The following is a 19,719-nucleotide window of genomic DNA, read 5'->3' on the forward strand; positions in this document are numbered from 1 at the left end:
CGCCAGTATTCCTCCTGAATGTCAACCCTGGCAACTCAAAGTAAAACTTGATGGTGCTTGAACACAACCCCCCCCCCCCCCCCCGCCCCGAAAATGGGCAGCTGGTCACAGACCTTTTTTTTTTTTTTTATTGCCCACCACCACCACCCCAGACTTTACAGCAGGAGAGGATCATGCAGTACTGTGCTGCATTTGTTACATGACAATCTCAAAGGTGATTAATAATGGTCATGAGCATAAAATATGAAATATTCAATATAATTGCACATTATTTAAAGAAACCTACGAAACTGAACTGTTAGGCCATTCTCATCTCATCTGCCCAGAATTACGCTTTGAACTCTTTATCTTTCAATATTTATGCATTTGTAAAAAAAAAAAAAAAGATCAAACAAAGATCATTGCATTTGCTTAGGAGGAATTCCCTGTTAGACAATCGCATACATACTGTCGCACCCATGAATATTCTCGCTGGGGTAATTCACTCTGCCATAGCTGCTGCATCTATAGCCAGGCACCAGAGCCTTTCTGCAGAAAGAGCCCCCTAATTATATGAATGACTGGAGGCAGAGGGCGCTGTTATGTAATATGTTCTGATCAAATATTTCACAGAAAGAAATGACAAGTTGAAATGATTCCCTTAGATTCACTTAGGCTCATTCTCACTGTAATTCGTCTCGTAAGTCGGGTCATGAACCATGAAAAATGCCGCCCCTAATGTATCGATTTTCAAAGGAAAAGCGCCTTCCTGTGGAGAATCAATGTTTGCAGGGCAGAGGGAGCAAATTAGCAGAACCGGAATGTTTTTCCGCAGAGCCGTTCCCACAATTAAGTCCACACAGGAGGCGTGAAATGATGTCGCCGATGAAAGAAGGGAGTCTATTACGACAGCAGTTTGCTCTGGGAATTCTGCAGCTGGTGGGAGGAAGACGTGATCCGGGGACGGAAAGCTCACCATACGGGGAAAACCGAACCTGCGGATCCCACGGCCCCCAGCCCGGCCTAGAGGTAAATAAAGCCTCTCTGTACATCACAAACCAGCACTGTGCTGCTAAATAACTCTCACTGGAGTTTCACAGCGCACTGCATTCTGCCTTTGACCTTTAAAGCCCAGTTATTGATTCAGTATGGAGTAGAGCTATTGTGGAATGCAGATCACTGGCTGGTGAGCGTCACATGACGGTCCTGATCTTGGGACCTCCTGCTGTAAAGTAAGGTCTCTAGCAGTCCGATGGTGATAGAATGATGCTGATCTCTATCTCCTTGAGCAAAAACAGCAAATACTTTAATTACTGTTGCATTAGGCAGTTGTCTGTCTTACAGCTATAATTCCAGGGAGACAATAGTGTGTCAGGTGATAATGCAAGTGATAATGCCAGCTATCTCTGAAAATATTCCTCCCCTGCTTTACCATGACTCTCATTGACTCTCAGTGACTCTCAGTGTGTTGCTTAATAGTTTATGCCTATGCAAGTTAAACGGGACATTTCATTCAAACCAAAGCACTGAAGGGCGTTTGCAGGCGAGGCATCGAAAGACGGTATCAGCTTAACCTTGGTGGCATTAGAACAGTGCCGTCTCGTTTTATCCACATGAAGAGGCACAGTGTGACTGTTTATGCGATGAAGGATGTATTTCCTGTGATTTCGTGTGAGTTATTCAGGAAGGTTGCTAGTGAGCCCAGAGAGTACCCTGACCCAAGGGCAGAGGTGTAACGTTCAGGTCCAGAAAGTAAAAATCCAGACCAAGGTTTTGTTTCAACCAACCAGTTGAGTATAAAGAGTCACTTTCACTTACACGATTGCCACAAACTTCCAGAGCACTGAGCAAGACCCCAAAAGCCCAAACTACGGTTACGACGCGTCCGTGATCTGAAGGTTGCCAGCTGAAATCCCATGACCCATTGAGAGATTCTGTCATCGGGGCCTTGATCAGGGACTGTGTGACCCTGCCTTCTCTAATGTGTGCTGCCTTAGATAAAATCAGCTACTAAATAAAATTTCAAAGGTAACTTTAAGTAAAATTAATTTCATCCTAAATGAAACTTTCGAATAGGACAGTAAAATGGAATGTCGTAGCTTTCAAGGAGGGATTTTAAAATTAAAAATATATTCCAGGGCTGTTAAAGGTTGAAGCCATTAAGTGCACCTTTGAATTAAACCCTGGATGCCCTCTATATCATCATCTGGCCCTTGCATGAAATCTCTCTATTTTATCAGAGTCTGAGAGTACAGAGGGAGATGAACCAGAGCTCCTATTTACACTTTGTTATTAGTTTGGTTTCTTGTTATATCTCACTCCCGGGGGGCTTAACCTCAGCTCACAGAATAATATGCAGTGGAGCTTCTGATGCACAGATAGGGAGACTCTACCCCATGGGGGAGGGTTTGGGGAAAAATGGACACAGGCTAATACACTGGCAGATTTGTGTAAAGATTATGGGTATTTGGTCCTTGGTTGCAGTACCCTATATTTCCATATATTTCCAGCTGTCCCAACCAGTGTTGTAGGGCTGAGATCACTGGGAGACATGGAGGTGCAGTGATGGAGATAGGCAGGCTGACCCTCAGGTACCCTGCCTGCTCTTTGTTTTACTCTAAATGACAGTCATGACCACTTGTGGATTGTTAATTGAACAGTTAACAACCACAAACACTAGGGACTAAGTAAACAAGGAGAGACTAGGACCATAAGCAGAGCATCATTCAACAAAGGCGCGGGCAGAGTAGACTATAAACAGGGACGCAAAGCAAAAACAAAGATAAACAATACCAAAAGCTAAGGAATAAATAAAACACAGGCCTCCGGCCAGCCTTGAACCCATGACTGGATGGGTGTCAGCTTCTGAGCCGCTCATTCATTCAGGGAAACACACTAGGGACTTTGGGCCTCAAGACAGAGGAGGGAACAGGATGGTCAGCGACACCTGTTGGCCAAACAGGGACAAGACAGGCCACCTTCTCTGACATGATCCACAGAGAGGAGGGCAAGTTTAAACTGGTCAAGGATGATAGTCTGGCTGATGTGGAATTTGATCCTGCATGGCTACTGATGATTGACTGGACGGCAGAATCTATCATGGGGTCACGAGGCTGACAGACAACAGAATCTGTCACCGGGCCGTGAAGCTGACAGCAGAAGTTTCACCTTTGCTCTCATGAAGCTGATCTGGGCAGATGGGTCAGATTTCAAACATGACAAAAACTGAGGAAAGCGATTCAATAACAACTGTCATATTTTTAGACATTTTGCAAGTATTACAGTGTGCTGTTAGGAAATGTGTTATTTACTCTGCTTCATGAAATATGAATCATTCACAATTACCTTCAATTTTTTCCAAAAACAAGGATTCATCTTGACTTGCCTGATGAGATCAAGCATGATTTCATTCATGCTTTATGACAGTGAGATCAGTATTACTCTGACAACATGCTGAACCTGAGCTATAGCTGTAAAATACCATAATGTGAGTACAGTATAATGGCCGCCGTTTGAAGGCAGGGTGAGGCGAAGTAGTGGGAGACTCTTCAGAAATGAGTGATGCCCACTGACCTCTGAAAAACACCCAACCTCTCTGCAGACTCGGCCAAAATGCCCCCAGTCAGCACATTATAGCTCCTCTGAAAGGTAGTTTGTGCTATGGAAGGACATGGTTGTCACGGCAGGGGATGGATCTGACGGGAGAACGGTGGCGATCCACAAACAGATTAACAAACAGAACAGCAAAAGCGAAACAACAAAATAACAGGACCGCAAAGGGTCAAAACGCAAACAAGGAAAACAATAACTAAGCACAAGGATACAAAAGTAGCATAAGAAGGAAACAGGGCAACACAGGGAGCAGGATTATAAAGGATTATAGAGGCAAAATACCAAACACACAGAAACATGACTACAGTGACTAAAATGCACTGAACACAACGAATAACAAGGGGCAGGTGCCGCTATACAGAACTAGGAGCAACGAGGAGCAGATAAGGACAGTCTAATCCCCTATTATTCAAATCACGGTCCTCGAGGTCCGAGCACTGCTGGTTTTCCAGCCTTCCTTTATCTGTGAGCCAGGTGTGAAGCCACTGACCAATCAGAATCAGTAATTATTAAAGTAACTACCTGGGAGAACTGAAAACACGGCCTGGATTTGGAATCGAGGTCCAGATTTGAAGAACCCTGGTCTAATCACTTAAGGAACAAGACAACAGGTGGCATAAATTACAAACACAGATACTAGGGAACAACCGACAAACACCGAGGACTAACACCAGGTACCTGTACTACAAAGCGGGGTTACTGGCTTATCGGGGTAGCTTGTCGGATTTAAGATAGCCTGGGCAAAATGTAAGTGAACGAGTATGAAGTCCATTTAAACTGTGGTATCTTAAATCCGACAAGTTACCCCGATAAGCCAGTAGCTGCGCTTCATAGTTCAGGCCACTGCTGGTCAAACGGGTAGGAGACATGATGGGCAGGGTTGGACGGGCACTGACCCTGACACTCACACACTGAAACTCGGCTGCAGCGTTATCTTTTCAGGCCTGTCAGTTGTGTCCTGTGTGAAATGGAAGCTATAGCTCCCTTAAATGAGACAGGGCATGTTAGGAGGTGGCAGGAAACTTCAGACGTGAGTCTGTTATATTTGGCCTGGAGTCTGCTGGCGAAATTCCACCCTCCAGCCAGCAGGTGGGGTGTTTCACACAGCGGCTGTCCGAGGATGAGGAGTCACAGGTTAAAGTTGTTTCAGATGGGCTGTTGGTTGTATGGATTCTGTCCACCTTGCACCTTGATTCTCTGAAAAAAAAAGTCTTTGTCTCCTTACTTTCTCACTGTTTCTTGTGGTGTTGTTTTGTTGGGGTACGTCTGCTCTGAAAGCCTGGATAGGACCAGGGAAGATGTGTTCTGATGTCAGGTGACAAGACCATTTATCCACTTAACCTGTGCCATAGTAACAGTTATATAAGACCCCCTGAAATACACCTCCTGACCACGGTGCCTGAATCTGCATCCTGCTGCACTCCTTCCAAAAATCCTGTTTTCCCTGTGCATCTCTCTTTGGAAAACTGGGAAAAAACTAAGGGCAAACATAGAGCAAATACGGTGGACTGTGAATGACGTACAGAGACATGGGAAATGGGGATGAATTAGATCTGCAGAAGACGCAATATCAGGGACAGAGGAAGGCCAGGGAAATTTAAACTCTATTTAAATTCATCCAGCGATTAGAAACCCTAGTCAGTCATATTCCTCTTATTGTTCAACAACATTGTTATGAAGTAGAAAAATATCTGTATTCTAATCCTTTTTAAGAAAGCTAAGTGCACCACTGCAGGAATCAGTTTTAGGTTGGTGCTATTTCTGTGAAACACAATGTTAGTCCGTAATTTCATATCTACAGGTCAAGGGTTATTAGAAATGTGCATAATTTTTTTCTTTTACATTCCTGTTTTTTAAATGTTATTGGTCTTTCTTTTAAATACAGTGTCTGCAGCCTGTCATTGTGATGGTCACAAAATGTCACAGACTCACAAATATGCTGGACCAAAAGTAAGCCATATATGGTCCTTACTGGTGTGTGTTAATTACTAGTAATGCTTTATGTAATACCAGAAAAGCCATTTATATACATTTGAATTATGTGACATGGCTTAGTTCACGTTTCTGGACCAATGCAAGCAGGAACAAATACATCCATACCATGAGCAAATAGTGATGAAAACCTACCTGTTTTCATTGCTATTTTATGTAGGTTTGGTTTCCACGATTACAACAAAGCAAACACAATTACCAATGTTGCCTTGACTCTTGCATCAAGGGGAAAATACGGTTTCATTTAATGGCAGCTCATGTAATTGCTTATACAGGCATCACTCTTGCTGCAAACGCGTAAAATGAAAAGAAAATTAAAATTAATATCATATAGGCCTATTGATTTGTCCTGCTAGTGAAATTATTATGCAGAAAAGCTAGTGCAGTTTCTTGATAAAAGGAATTTAAAATGTGTTTTATTTGAGTACGATCTATGCAGGAAATGCATCGCTATGAGTTGGTAGTTATTTTCTGTTTTTGTAACATTTGGATATGGAATCAGATTTGTGCCAATATTATCAAGCAAAACTTTTTTGACATCAAGCAAAAACAAGGCTTCGAGAAGAAAAAAAACTAACTGAAGCAAAAGAAATGTCATCTCAAAAGTAAAATTTATAACTTGCAAACACGATTGGTCTTTTGATAATGTTTTCCTTTGTGTACGCTGCCAGCTTTCTCGCTTGCTCTCCCTTACCTTTTGCTTACAATTCTGACACAAACTTCTCGCGTGGGCGGGTTTTTTCAGGGACGCGTCCCCATTGGCTAATAAGTTTCAGCGCCACGGACATTTTTAATTACAGTTTTTCCCAATTGTTTACACACATTTTCTGAAAGCATGCCTCATATTGTCAGAACTCTACACACAAATCAAAAAACACACACACAATGAGCAAAACCCTTCAATTCTCCTGCAAAATGAAACTTTACATTCAAAACAATGTAATTTCTTTTCAAAATGGTATTTTGTTTTCAAATGACACACACAAACCATCATATGAATAGACATTTATAAGAACCAGTTGATCACTGATGTGCTTAATGTAAAACACTATGACCACTTCTCCATTCCTCATAATGACTTACTGTAAGCCTTTTTTTGTTCAGTAACAAAAAAAAGTTACACTTACTACAGATAGTACATAGGCCTACATAAGTGCACTGTAAAATATTTGAGAATATTGTTTTTATACAAAACACACAAATACACGGTACCAAATGTATTTTACTGTATTTTTCCCACAAAAACAATGTACAGTACACAGTGTTCATGCCAACCAACACAAAGTTGCACATACCGTGGTCTACATATACGAACAGAAGAATTTACTGAATACAGTTACAGTAAAAAAAAAAAAACTATGCTGCATCCTCTCTTCTGTTTCGGTCTGGCCACAGCACCTCATCCACATCACAAGCAACGTTTGCCCTGGCCAAGCAGCGGGGGAAATATCGCCTAGCATGGCGAATCCAGCCATGAAAAGCATCAACTGCTATATCTCCACATGCATCGTCCATAGCTTGGAGAAGGGGTATACGTGTGTGTGGATTTCGGTCATGCACTTTCCATCTCCAGGCAGAAAAAAATTCCTCAATAGGATTGAGGAATGGAGAATATGGAGGGAGATAAACAACTAAAAAACGTGGGTGGGCAGTGAACCAGTTACGAACCAGAGCAGCCCGGTGGAAACTTACATTGTCCCAAATGACAACATACCTGAGCTGCTCTGGGCCATCCATCTGATCTGGTGGAATGAGTGTGTTGTGTAGGATTTCCAGGAATGTGATCAGATGGGCAGTGTTGTAGGGGCCAAGGGTAGCATGGTGATGGATGACACCATGGTTGGTAATTGCTGCACACATTGTGATGTTTCCACCACGCTGGCCAGGAACTTCAACAATGGCACGCTGGCCAATGACATTCCTTCCCCGCCTTCGTCTTTTTGTGAGGTTGAATCCAACCTCATCAATGAAGATGAACTGGTGCTCCACTGCAGCCACCTCTAGCTCAAGGACTCTCTGAAACACACATGATACGTAATACAGACTTGGAGTGGTCACTATTGTGAAGCACAATCAGAGTATGGTTACTGTACAGTACTGAAAAAGGTATACTGTGATTTATACAGTGTTGAGAGTATGCATCAATTGTGGGATTGTATGGGACTTACTTGCACATAGTTATATCGCAATTCTTTGACTCTTTCTGAATTGCGTTCAAATGGCACCCTGTAGACCTGCTCCATCCTCAGATTATTTCTGTGCAAGATAAGCTTACCCTATCCATATTTTGAAATATATTGTTGTTTTCTATTATTTTTCTTTGTATTTGCCGTAATGTTGTGGCGTTATTTTCTAGAACCATGTTTATGATTTCAGTCTCCTGTTCAGGAGACAGAAGACGCCCCCTGACCACCTCGTGTTGGTAATCTTTCAGTTCTGCAATACAAATAGTATAGTGTAAAATACTGTAAATAGGCCTACTCTGTAGGAATACAAAGTAGGAAAACATTTCCCAAATACTTGAAACATACTTTACAGTATTTTCACAGTCTACAGAACAGTCCACAGGCAATACTGTACTACAGTAATGTACTCATTGAGTACAGTGAGATTTCTTACCTATTCTCATTTCGGAAAGTCCGGATGATGGATGCTACAGTGTACCTGCTCAAATTTGGCTGTACTCTTTGCCCAGCCTCCCTCACTGTTAGACCATGGTTGACCACATGGTCAACCAAAGTGGCTTTGATCTCATCAGAGATTACATTCCTTGGCCTTCCTCTTCCTCGTCCTCCCCGTCCTCCTCCTCTTACTCTCACTCCTCTGGCTCTGCCTCTGTTTCCAACGTTGGCATCCATTGCTCCAAAACTGAAGAGCTCACCTGTTGCCCTTTTATAAAGCTCTGATTTCTAAATTGCAATTATGTGTGACAGGTGTTTACCCATGTGATGAGTTAGTATGCAAAGTAGGGCAACTGACTGTACAATTTTGAATGACAGTGTGTTCCTTGTGAAAACAAGAGATTTTATTCATGAAAATTGTGCCAAATTCAGAGAATTGTGTTTAGTGTTTTGAAAAAAGTGTGTTTTAAAACTGCAATTTGAGTGTAAAGCAGGAATTGTGCTTGTAGTTTAGCAGAATTGGTTCAGGGGGTTGGTGCATCAGTTACATGTTGTAGTCATTATATCTCAAGTACAAGTAATTGTGTGTAAACAACTAAGAAAAACTGTAACAGCGGGACTGAACATTCGCTACCCACTAACTAATTTTTACTGGATCCGACAACAAGATTAACAAAGTGTAAATGTTGATGCTGTTTGTGCTGCACTATACATTTTATTGTGCTAAATTAGAAGTGAAGTTAAGCTTTTGCTATGTAATTTAGCTTTTACCTATTTAACGTTAACTAACTTGCTAACGTTAACCTTATTTTCCACGCGTCCCTGAAAAAACCCGCCCACGCGAGAAGTTTGTGTCAGAATTGTAAGCAAGAAGTCAAGGAGCGCAAGCGAGAAAGCTGGCAGTGTAAACAAAGGAAAACGTTATCAAAAGACCAATCGTGTTTGCAAGTTATAAATTTAACTTTTGAGATGACATTTCTTTTGCTTCAGTTAGTTTTTTTTTCTTCTCGAAGCCTTGTTTTTGCTTGATGTCAAAAAAGTTTTGCTTGATAATATTGGCACAAATCTGATTCCGTATTTGGAGTGCAGTCAGGCGGGCAGTGGAGAGTGGGGTCCTACAGCCCAAGCTGAGTCACTTTATCTCGCAGAGTAGTTTCTCCTGGCGCATGAGCAGACACCTCACAGAGAAAATTCAAAATATTCATGCACGCAGTTTGACGCTAAACGGAATGAGTATGAAATGGAATGGAAGACTCTGAAAAGATAGTGAGGACATAAGAAAGAAAGAAAAACAGGCTAATGAACCACAATCAGCTACCAGCCGATTGAAATGTATTACATGTGTGACTAGACCAAAAATGTGCCAGGCTTTGGGTTTTGTTTTCAATAAAAAAAAAATAGCGGACTTCTGCATTGAATTACTGTCCAATCATCTGGAATTCCTCAGTATGTTTATATCTTGACCCAAAAAGAGGATCACAATCATTATAATAGAATACTGTATATAGCGCAGCATCAAACCGAAGTCGTGTATCAAAACATGCAGACATGCTCACATCTGGTCTATGCTTCTCCTCAAATTCATGCCCACAGTCAGTGAAGCATCTGCTGTTGGTCCAGTGGGCTGGCATTCTGGGCTGAGAGAGGATCTCTGAGAGAGAGATGGAGAGAGAGAGATGCATTGTGATACAGTGAGAGCATCTTTCCAGCAAACCCACCTTCTCCTTTGTGCTTCTATTCTCTAATCTCAGTCGATAGGAGTGTTTTCAACTTTAGGAACGCGTCAATTTTTTATAAATTGTATTGTCTGTGCCGTGAAGACAGATCTCTCAACAGTCAAAGACTCCTTAATTGGTTAGCAGACACTTTGGGCACATCCGTTTATCTTCCATAATCGCTGATTGGGTGCCGCGTCATAGTGGGGCTGGAGCCGATCCCAGAGCTGGGGCCCACTTCAATTAGGATGGCGGTCCATAAGGGGGGGCCAGGCTGGGTGCAACTCGGGCAGGGAACCAGTCAGTTACTGGGAAACCCACCGAAACCACTTGTTTTGGACTGTGGGAGGAAGCCAATGTGAACGCAAGGGACAGGAACAGAGCCCACAACCTTCTGGGTAAGAAGTGAGCCCATTTGAAGGAGTACAACTGCAAGTGGGGCAGGGTTACGGTCTGAGGTTTAACCCAAAAAACATCACTCATCGAAACACAGTCAAAGTGACTACAAAAAAAAAAAAGAACTTGAACTAAAAACGTTCAGGGTTGGGTTGCCATGGTTACCATATGGTACCGGGACTAAAAACATTTCACTCTTTAGCCCTGTACACCTTCCCCTGGAGCTGGGCCAGCAACCTAAAGGTTAAAGCAGCAGGCCGTTTACCATTACTGCATGCTTCCTGCTACACCCGTTATCCAACAGCTAATCTCATTTCTGATGTTTAAAATGCAGCCCTAGCCATCCGCAGGGCTCGCAAACTAAATGAAATCTAGAATTAAACTCCCTCTCGTTACTATGAGGAGCGGGTCAGCAATCTATAAAGCGGGGGCTGAGGGTGCAGAGCCTCGAACAGGAAACCCAGCAGCGGCTGTTATTGTTCAAAAGATAAGTTCTCACGGAATTAATTTCCAGGCGTGTGTGTGTGTGGGCGTTCCTCACATCCTGCACATTGATCCCATTCCTGAGTTACTGAAGGGGGTCGGGGAGCTGCGAGGGCACGGCCTGGGATGTGAGCAGAGATCCGGCTGGGTCCTTTCAGGTCTCTACGCGGGAGATGCATAATTAACACACTGCTGCTTTGATTTGTTTTTCCAAGGCCGCAAACACGGCTGCGTGTCGCATGTGTGCGTGAGCTCTTGGCCCTGACGGAAATTAGGTCACAGGAGTATGTCCCGTTGATGGGACCCCTCCAGCATCTGCACTCAGGGGTAGGTCTGTTGCTTCTGAGGCCTTACTCAAAATGCCCCCCCCGAAATGTTTCAAGTACCACATAAATAGCCTAGCTAGCTGATTAGCCAAACATGCTGCTTCAGCATCTCCTAAATAAGGAACACGTTCATTTAATATTTAGTGAAGTGACCATTTGTAGCCAACAGGGGGCCAAACCTCGGGGCCCCACACAGATGTGTGGGCATAAATTATGGGGGGATGGGGAGGTTGTAACCACCTCAGTAATTAAAATCAGCCGATACAAACCTCCAGATCCCTTTAAATGGGTAGAGACCTCAACTCCCCCAGTGCTCAGCCCAAAGTTATGCCCTTGGCTGCTGCTGTCTGGACTCACTTGCTTAATTACTCAGACACAGCTTCAGACTGTAAAGCAGTAGCTTGTTGACCGATGACCCCCCCTCTCCTTTGTCATGGATTTTATTACTGAGATTTACCTCCATCCCCTCCCCTGGAGCAGATGGGAATCACGTGGAGTTTCCAGATGGTGTATCACCCACCGGTGACCAATGGGGGCGCTCTCTCTCTCTCTCATCAGTCTGAATGGATGAACAGCATTTTAAAGGGCTGCGGCGTGTTTGCTATTGATTGAGCTCCTCCCAGCTTTACAGAACTGCAGGGTTCCCCAGTGTGACTAATGAAATAACGGCCAGTAGGGTGACCACCTGATCCATGTCGGGGGGGGGACGGGACGCTATGAGCTACTTCAGCTTTTACAAACTACTTTAAAACTGAATGGCTACTGTTCTTAGCTCAATAGTTCAATTCTTCTTTGGCTTTTGCTGGTTCGTTTCCTTGATTGAAAGACCTACTATTTCACATTAACGTTAGTGACACATGCATGATTATAGGACACTGACCAATCAGCACACAAGATCTCAGTGCTAAAGTGAAATCCAGGTCTTTTTAATTGAAATGGTAGTTTACAAACCCTGTCCTAGCTCAAAGTGCCCCCCCCCCCCCCCCCCCGACATGGATAAGGTGGTCACTCTAGGGGCCAATCAAACGGGGGGTAACGGGGGTGATGTGGATTTAGTCAGGGGCAGGCTTGTTGCTCGTGGAACCCCACAAAAAATTTTGCTAAATAAATAAATAGCTAACAGCTCACTAGCTGGTTAGGAGAACACGCTGCTTAATCATCTCCTAAATAAGGAATCTGTTTATGTAATATTTAGTGTAGTGACCGTTCGTGGCCAACAGGGGGCCCAAAGCTCAGGGGCCCCACGTACAGGCTGTAGCTGTGGTAAATGCCACCACTGGGTTCAGGCCATCTGTCCCCTTTTCTACCCCTGGTCTTGTTGTCCCATTCCCAAAGTTCATCCTCTTCTCTGCGATCGTGATTCCAAATGGCCTCTTCTCTTTTTCCATCCTGTATTGTTCTGCGTTGATCTGCATTAAATCAGTTTCAGGCCAGTCCTCGTCGCCATGCCGACCAGAGCAACTTGTACACACATCTGACCTTGGGGAGGATGAAATGGGCTTCTGAAGACTCCGCAGACGGCGAGGTTACCGTGCCGCTTATTTCTGAACGGAGACGCAGAGAATTTCTTCAAAATATGTCTGTTTATGTCGGGGTGAGTCAGGGGTCCCTGGATGTGCCAGCAGAGCTAAACCACAGCAGAAACTATTGGAAATAAATATACAGTATAGTGTCTAAATAGGATGTCTGTCCTGCACAGTTTGAGGAGCGGACCATCTGTGATGTACCCTAAGGTGAGGTACTTAACCTCCGTTAACCAGCATTGCGTTGCTGCTGTTGTACCCTCAGGAAAGGCAATTAATTGAAATGATCTTGTGTCAGCTGAACGAATAAACCATCTGGTCCTTTGGCAGGGTTGTGCTCGGCCTGAAGATGCCCGCAGCGGGAAGCGGGGTCGTCACGTCATGGCTTGGTAGTCGCAGACCGCTTCCGATGCGGTGTGGCCGCCGTATCGCAGCCTTACGCATGCCGTCTCCCGTAGCGACCTGCGTAAAGGAAGACGGCGACATCGTCTGCCTCAGCTATTAGCAGGATTTTTTTTTTCTGGTGTGTAATTATGTCGTTTGAAATAAGTGAAATTGCGAATAGGATGCCATGTGAATAATACTTACCATTTATCATCCCCCCAGATTACTACAATCCATGTCTCGTACTTCAATGTACTTCAAGCTCTCCACAAGTTAGTAGCTGTAGAAGAAGGCTTCTCCAGCTCCAGTCCTGGAGAGCTACTGTCCAGTAGCTCTTCTTTTCTACCTGGCTTCGGTTCTTAGGTAAATACCAGGAGTTGGAGACCCCCTGCTCCTGAAGAACTAATTACCATTTTCTCTTATGTCGTGCATATCTACTAATGTGCAAATTCTGGCTCCATTGCAGTTTTGTGAATTATCTGCTTTTTGACCAAAAAAAAAAGTGAATGTAAAAACTTTTTTTTTTTTAATTTGAGTTTTTCCATTAAAATGTTTTATTTTGCAACTTCAAAAATGTGCAACACGTAGGACGACAGAAATGCCACTAGTGTTAGCATTAGCATGATGTACAGGATGCATGGGGCCAGTATGCATGGGGGGGAAATATATTCAGGCTAAATGCTTTGATCAAGGGCACTGAAATAGCTTTCTTCAGGTTAGTGTCCTTCACCACTGCGCCACCTGCTGGTTTGTTCCTGGAACAGCGACACACCACAGCAAAGCCTAGCAAAAATCAGGTAGTGCTTCCCAGGAGAGGGCAGAGAATTTGAAAACTGAGGTAAAAGTGACGTTAAGAATCAAAAAGTATCAGGTGAAAAAACTACTCAAGCTTAATGTTACTTTTCAAGTTAATTAGCAGATGATTCATTTCTGAACCATCAGGAGAACAGCAGGGTGAAACAATAGCTTAATTATGAAACTAAATTACACAGGGAACCATCAAGTAATTAGGTAGCTAATTCATGTAAAAAATCCTAACTCAATTTCAGCAAACTTTATTGAAAATGGCCAGAAATAGGCTGACCTTTAGTTCAACTGTTGATGCATGTATGGTTGGTAAACGAATGCAAAATGAAAGATGAAACTAAACAAAAAGAGGAAACCACAGCTGCCCTTTGGTAAGAAGTTTGGTAAGAAGTCGCAAGGATTATATTCCTCAAAAACACCAAACATTCAGAATCTATATCTTGTTTCTGGTCATTTGATTCACCCCCCAGGCATAAACTATCCCTGAACCCCCCAGCAAAAGTCAGTGAAATAAACGTTAGTCAACTGTTTGAAGGAAGACACGAGACCTACAGTAACAATAAAGCACAAAAAATAAATCAGGGGAAGAGCAAGTGTTACACAAAGTAAAAATCACATTCTCTCTTTGCTAATACAGTTTGGGGGCTTTGGGCGGGGATTATGTAAAGTGCTTTGAGACAATGTAGTTGTGAAAATGCGGTATAAAAATAACATTGAATTGAAATAAAACTGAATTGAATTGAACTTTGTACATCCAGCTTCTATAACGACCAATGCAGGGCAGTGAGTCTGGAGTCTGCCGTGGAAATTACAGGTCAGGAGACTTGACAGTGAAGCAAAAAAGTATCCAATTGTGCTTCAAGTACCTGCAAGCAGCTGCTCTTACCCACCCTTGGCGTTTCCTATATGATTATCAGGATAAATTAAGGTGAGCTCCAGTTACCTTCATGCATCTCTATGGTAACGCCTTGGCCCATAACATCGCTCTGCTTTGACGACCATGGGTTGCTATGGGTACCATACAGCATCAGAGATGTGTTTAGCTGAAGTCTGTCCCAGTGATTATACCCAGAAGTGCTATATTTATGCAATGCAAACCCAAGAGTCAGTGCTGGACTCTGCTGTAGTATTAATGAATTGTTGGCTTCTGTTGTTTTTCGATGAGTGGTGGTGTTCACCATCCCTCAAACCATGCGTTTGTGTGGGCACCCCAACATTTTCCCCCTGTTGGCCACAACAGTCGCTGCACTATAGCTGAAATGAACACGTTCCTGAAGTAGCATGTTTTGCTAACCAGCTAGCTAGCTATGATCTTTCGACTCTACTTGCTGGATATTTATGCAGTTTTTGAGACATCTGGGTAAAGGGTTTTGGCAGCGGGCAGGAGGGGTTTGAGAGAGGCCCCAGAAACAGCAAATCCACCCCTGCATATAAATCTGCTTGACTGTGTCCGAAACTCATTTATAGTTCGTTTATAAAGCCTTAAGCAGATTGGTAGACCTGCCAAGTAATATGTGCTTGATGTGCTGTCAATCAAGACAGAGGCACCTGAGCAGTCTGGGGTCCGTGGTGCTTTAATTAACTCCAGATGGCATAAATCAGGCCAAAGGCATCAGGCCTGTGTTTATACGGTGATACATCTCAATATCACCCTCCTGTACTGCAGGGGATTTATGCGAAGCCCGATCCAATCATCTGTGGAGGAGAACTTTCTTTCAGGGATGAGATTGGTTATTAATCACAGTTCCTCCACCTTGTATACAGAAAGTGGTGGGAGAGCGGTCACATGTCCTTTCAGATTACCGACGGCATCTGTGTACACCTGAGCACCCGGCATCATCACAGCCACATTTCAGGAAGAGTCCTCCTGTCACACGTAATTGGAATTGCTTTAGTATAAATATTCATCTGTATGAGCATGAAGCTATGAAGATTTGACTTATGTGTCTGCAGCTGAAGAACATGAGGACTCTTTAATAACATGCTTAATAGAGTGATAATAGAGGAATCCATGAACAGGGAATTACTCAGCTGCTGTTACTGTTCATCTGCACAGCCCTGCCTCTTCTAAAGGTACTTGTATTATGAACGGACATTGAATGTACATATGCTATTTGCACAACTTCCATTGCCATAATATTTTGTAGTGTCATAGCACAATTTATATTTTGCTTTTAAATTTACTTTTTTCTTTACATATAGCACTCAGCAACATCATTGATACTGTTTATCTGGGTAGCAAGTGTATATTTGCTCAGAACAAAAAACGCACTTTAATATTAGAACATATGCAAATTACCAGTAGCACAATGAAAACTAACAGGAATTTCTTGTTCACCAATAAGTGACTGATGTCTTGTTGGATGGTTAGATGAACACTGCTTCAGTTCCCAAACCTCAGCTATTTCACGTATTGATTAAATTTCACCACCAGCACACTTCATTAATTAATTAAACTAGGTTTAAAATGTTAGGGAGGTATTGATTAGCTATATGACGTGTGTTATACGCGGGTGTATTGGATGGTTGCTGCAAATCCTGGGGTGACTTTAGGAGAACTTATGAAATGGATAAGCTGACACACACTAAAAGACATATAGATTTACATCAAAATGAAGATCATTTCGGCATAATTTTCTTTGCCTGCCTAAGACTTTTGCACTGCGCTGTATTTATTACTTACTTATGTTATCCTTTGTTATAGTTATTGCATTTATTAACATCTTCATTTCATCTCATGTTGTCTGATGTTTGCGATGGCCTGCACATGTAAATGGTCGTTAATAATCTGAAGTGATGTTCTGCAGCAGTTTTTGGGATGAGGCGCTTCACCTGCTCAAGTGACTCTTTCAAGTATGGGATGGACTCAGAATCCGGATCGTTAGGAACCTCTCATTCCCTCTTACTGCATCATGGCACTTTATGTCAGAGGTTATAAGGCATCTCCAGCTTCCACTTTCCCTGTGATCTCAGGATTATTAAACATGATGAAGTAAACCAACAGCAGCTCATGGGACACTGTAGTGAAGATTAAAGACTCATGGGGGTGCTACAGTGATGACTGAACACTCATGGGGGTGTGGCAGCAATAACTGAACACTCATGGGGTGCTGCAGCGATGACTGAACACTCATAGGACTGCTGCAGCGATGACTGAATACTAATGGGGGTGCTGCAACAACGACTGAACACTCATGGGGGGTCCTGCAGCGATGATCGAACACTCATGGCGGTGCTACAGTGATGACTAAATGCTCATGGGGGTGCTGCTGCGATGACTGACCACTCATGGGGGTGCTGCAGTGATGACTGAACACTAATGGAGTGCTTCAGCAATTACTGAACACTCATGGGGGTGCTGCAGTGATGACTGAACACTCATGGGGGTGCTGCAGCGATGACCGAACACTCATGGGGGTGCGGCAGTGCTGAATGAATGCTCATGGGGGTGCTGCAGCAATGACCAAACACTCATGGGGGTGCTGCAGTAATGACTAACTTCTCATGGGGGCACTGCAATGATAATTAAACACAGGGGAATAAAGGCTGAATGGTTGGATGACTGAAAGTGTCACGGCACAAAACACAAAAAACAAAAGGAGGGCAAACCTCTGGAAGGAACTAAGACTTTGGAACAGAACGATACTAAACACTAGAAAACAAAAACTCAAAAAGAAAAAGAGGTGAGACCAGCCTCAAACCCATGACCACCAGGCTCAGTGTGAGCTGCATGCTCAGCCCACTGAGCTGTGGCGGTCAGAGAAACAGGAGAAACACACAAGGGTTTGACAAGGAATGACAAGACGGGATGGCCAGTGACACCTACTGGCCAAACAGGGAAGAGACATGAAGGACAGGACCAGACAGGACAGACGCTGACAGAAAGGGAGCAGAAGGACTGGACTCTCCTGTAATCACACCGGTGTTCCAGTAGGAAGGACATACAATACAAATCACCCTGTGAGTTTCTCATTTGGATGATGTAGCTTAGGGAATCAAATCAAACCCGGGGCTGATGAACGGCACATACCTCACTGTTGGACATTAACACAGTCCTGTTTAGTTAATAGTGTTTAGTTCATTTCATTCCCCCCCCCCCCCCCTTCATTTTCTGTTTGGATCCATAGAGACAGGCTTTGTTGTAACCAGAAGTGGACACTCTTTCACGTAGATGACTGGGTGGTTTGCCTAGTCCAGCCCTAAAGGATCCTGTGTTTTATTTTTAGCTTGTCCCACACAACCTGAAGCCCCCCAGAGTCCCAAACTCCCTCCACACTTCAGCTCATGCTGAGACCTGAACCACACAGCTGTGAGAATGAAGGAGGCCAAAGATTTCTGAAGCTACACATGATGTTTGCTGAGGCACCAGCTGCATGGACACCCAAGATGGTCGCTGAGGACTGAAAGTACAGCAATGTGACCCACAAGCATCCTACATCTCTGGGAGCAGCTGCAACTGAGCTGGGAGGTTGTGTCAGGTGAATACCTGCTGGGGGGGACGTGTCTGGTGAATACCTGCTGGGAGGGCGTGTCTGGTGAATACCTGCTGGGAGGACGTGTCAGGTGATTACTCTGCTGGGAGGGCGTGTCAGGTGAAAACCTGCTGGGAGGGCGTGTCAGGTGAAAACCTGCTGGGAGGGCGTGTCAGGTGATTACCCTGCTGGGAGGGCGTGTCAGGTGAATACCTGCTGAAACCTGTTATCCAAATTCCTCGTGTTTGAGATGTTAAAACTAAAGGGCAGCTTTTCAGAGGAATCTAAGATTTAGAGACGATTTTCAGCTGAACAGTGCTTTGCTATTTTCTGTTTCTATTGTGTTCTTATTTCAAGTATTTACAGAAAAATATATGATTTAAAACACGAGATGAGAAACATCAAACTTCACTCTGCCGCGACACACAGGCGTGTTTAAAGGCCCAGGGAGTGTCAGCCTCACATGGGGGACTTTAAACAGATAAACCTCAGTCACCATGGTCCCTGAGACCCTGCAGCCAGCGTGCTGACGGCGCGGCACTTAACACTCGTGCTGCTTTAACACTCGCCGCACGCAGACCGGAAAGCTGTGAGACGGGAGATTATGTAAGCTGGTGTCGCTTCCTGGAGCTCAGCTGCCGAGAACAGCAGAGAGGCAGCAAATAAACAAATATGGAGGAAGAGGAGAAAGAGAAGGAGGAAGAAGAGGAGGATGAGGAGGCCTTGCACAGCATGGGGTACATTACTTGTTTTACTAATATACAGTCACAGCATGATGCAAGTTAAAAAAATGGGGGATATGCATGCAGAATCTGCATCATGCTTATTCAGCCAGCAGGTGGCACTGTGGTTAAAGAACTGGGCTTCAATGACCAATTAAAGGTGTGTTTGTTGGAGGGGGGGTAGGTTCTGCAGAATTGTCACTGATGTACTTTTACATGAATTGTATAAATATTGTCATATGCTAGACCATGATTCATGGTTAAAAAGACTATAAATTAAAAATTTTGTTTCAAATTAGCTCCATTTGCCATCTGAGTTTATAATCATCCTAGTCAGTACCAACGGAGAAAAGCATTTCTGGGTGTGAGTGAAGGTTTATTATATTTTGTGAGGTGACCTCATCAGACGTGAGTAAGAAGAATGAATTAGTCCTGCAGTTCTGTGTGCAGTGCAGCCTTTAGGGCGGGAATTACCCTCCCCCCCAAACCCACCATGTGGTGGAGGCATCGGGATGCCAGGGTGATAGTCTGAAATGTGGCCTCCACTCGTGTGAGTGTGTGAGACAGTGCAGGAGCTGAGCTCTCATTTGTCTGGTGACTGGGCTCGAGAAGGGCTATGGTTCAGGTTAGGCTGGGAGCACTGGATCAAGGTTACATAAGCGTCTGGAGAAGCTTTCCCCGTGGTGC

The 19,719-nt window shown here is 43.8% G+C and overlaps 1 long non-coding RNA gene across 1 annotated transcript; it reads left to right on the forward strand.

Annotated features, from left to right (window-relative positions):
• The first annotated feature begins 631 nt into the window (after positions 1 to 631).
• Positions 632 to 14,532, forward strand: LOC140578282 (uncharacterized). Its single transcript, XR_011982369.1, has 4 exons — positions 632 to 1,008; positions 12,548 to 12,718; positions 12,978 to 13,170; positions 13,254 to 14,532. It is a non-coding gene; the product is annotated as an uncharacterized lncRNA (long non-coding RNA).
• Positions 14,533 to 19,719: the final 5,187 nt, after the last annotated feature.

Source organism: Paramormyrops kingsleyae, chromosome 13, assembly GCF_048594095.1.
Source record: "Paramormyrops kingsleyae isolate MSU_618 chromosome 13, PKINGS_0.4, whole genome shotgun sequence".
NCBI classification, from domain to species: Eukaryota; Metazoa; Chordata; class Actinopteri; order Osteoglossiformes; family Mormyridae; genus Paramormyrops; species Paramormyrops kingsleyae.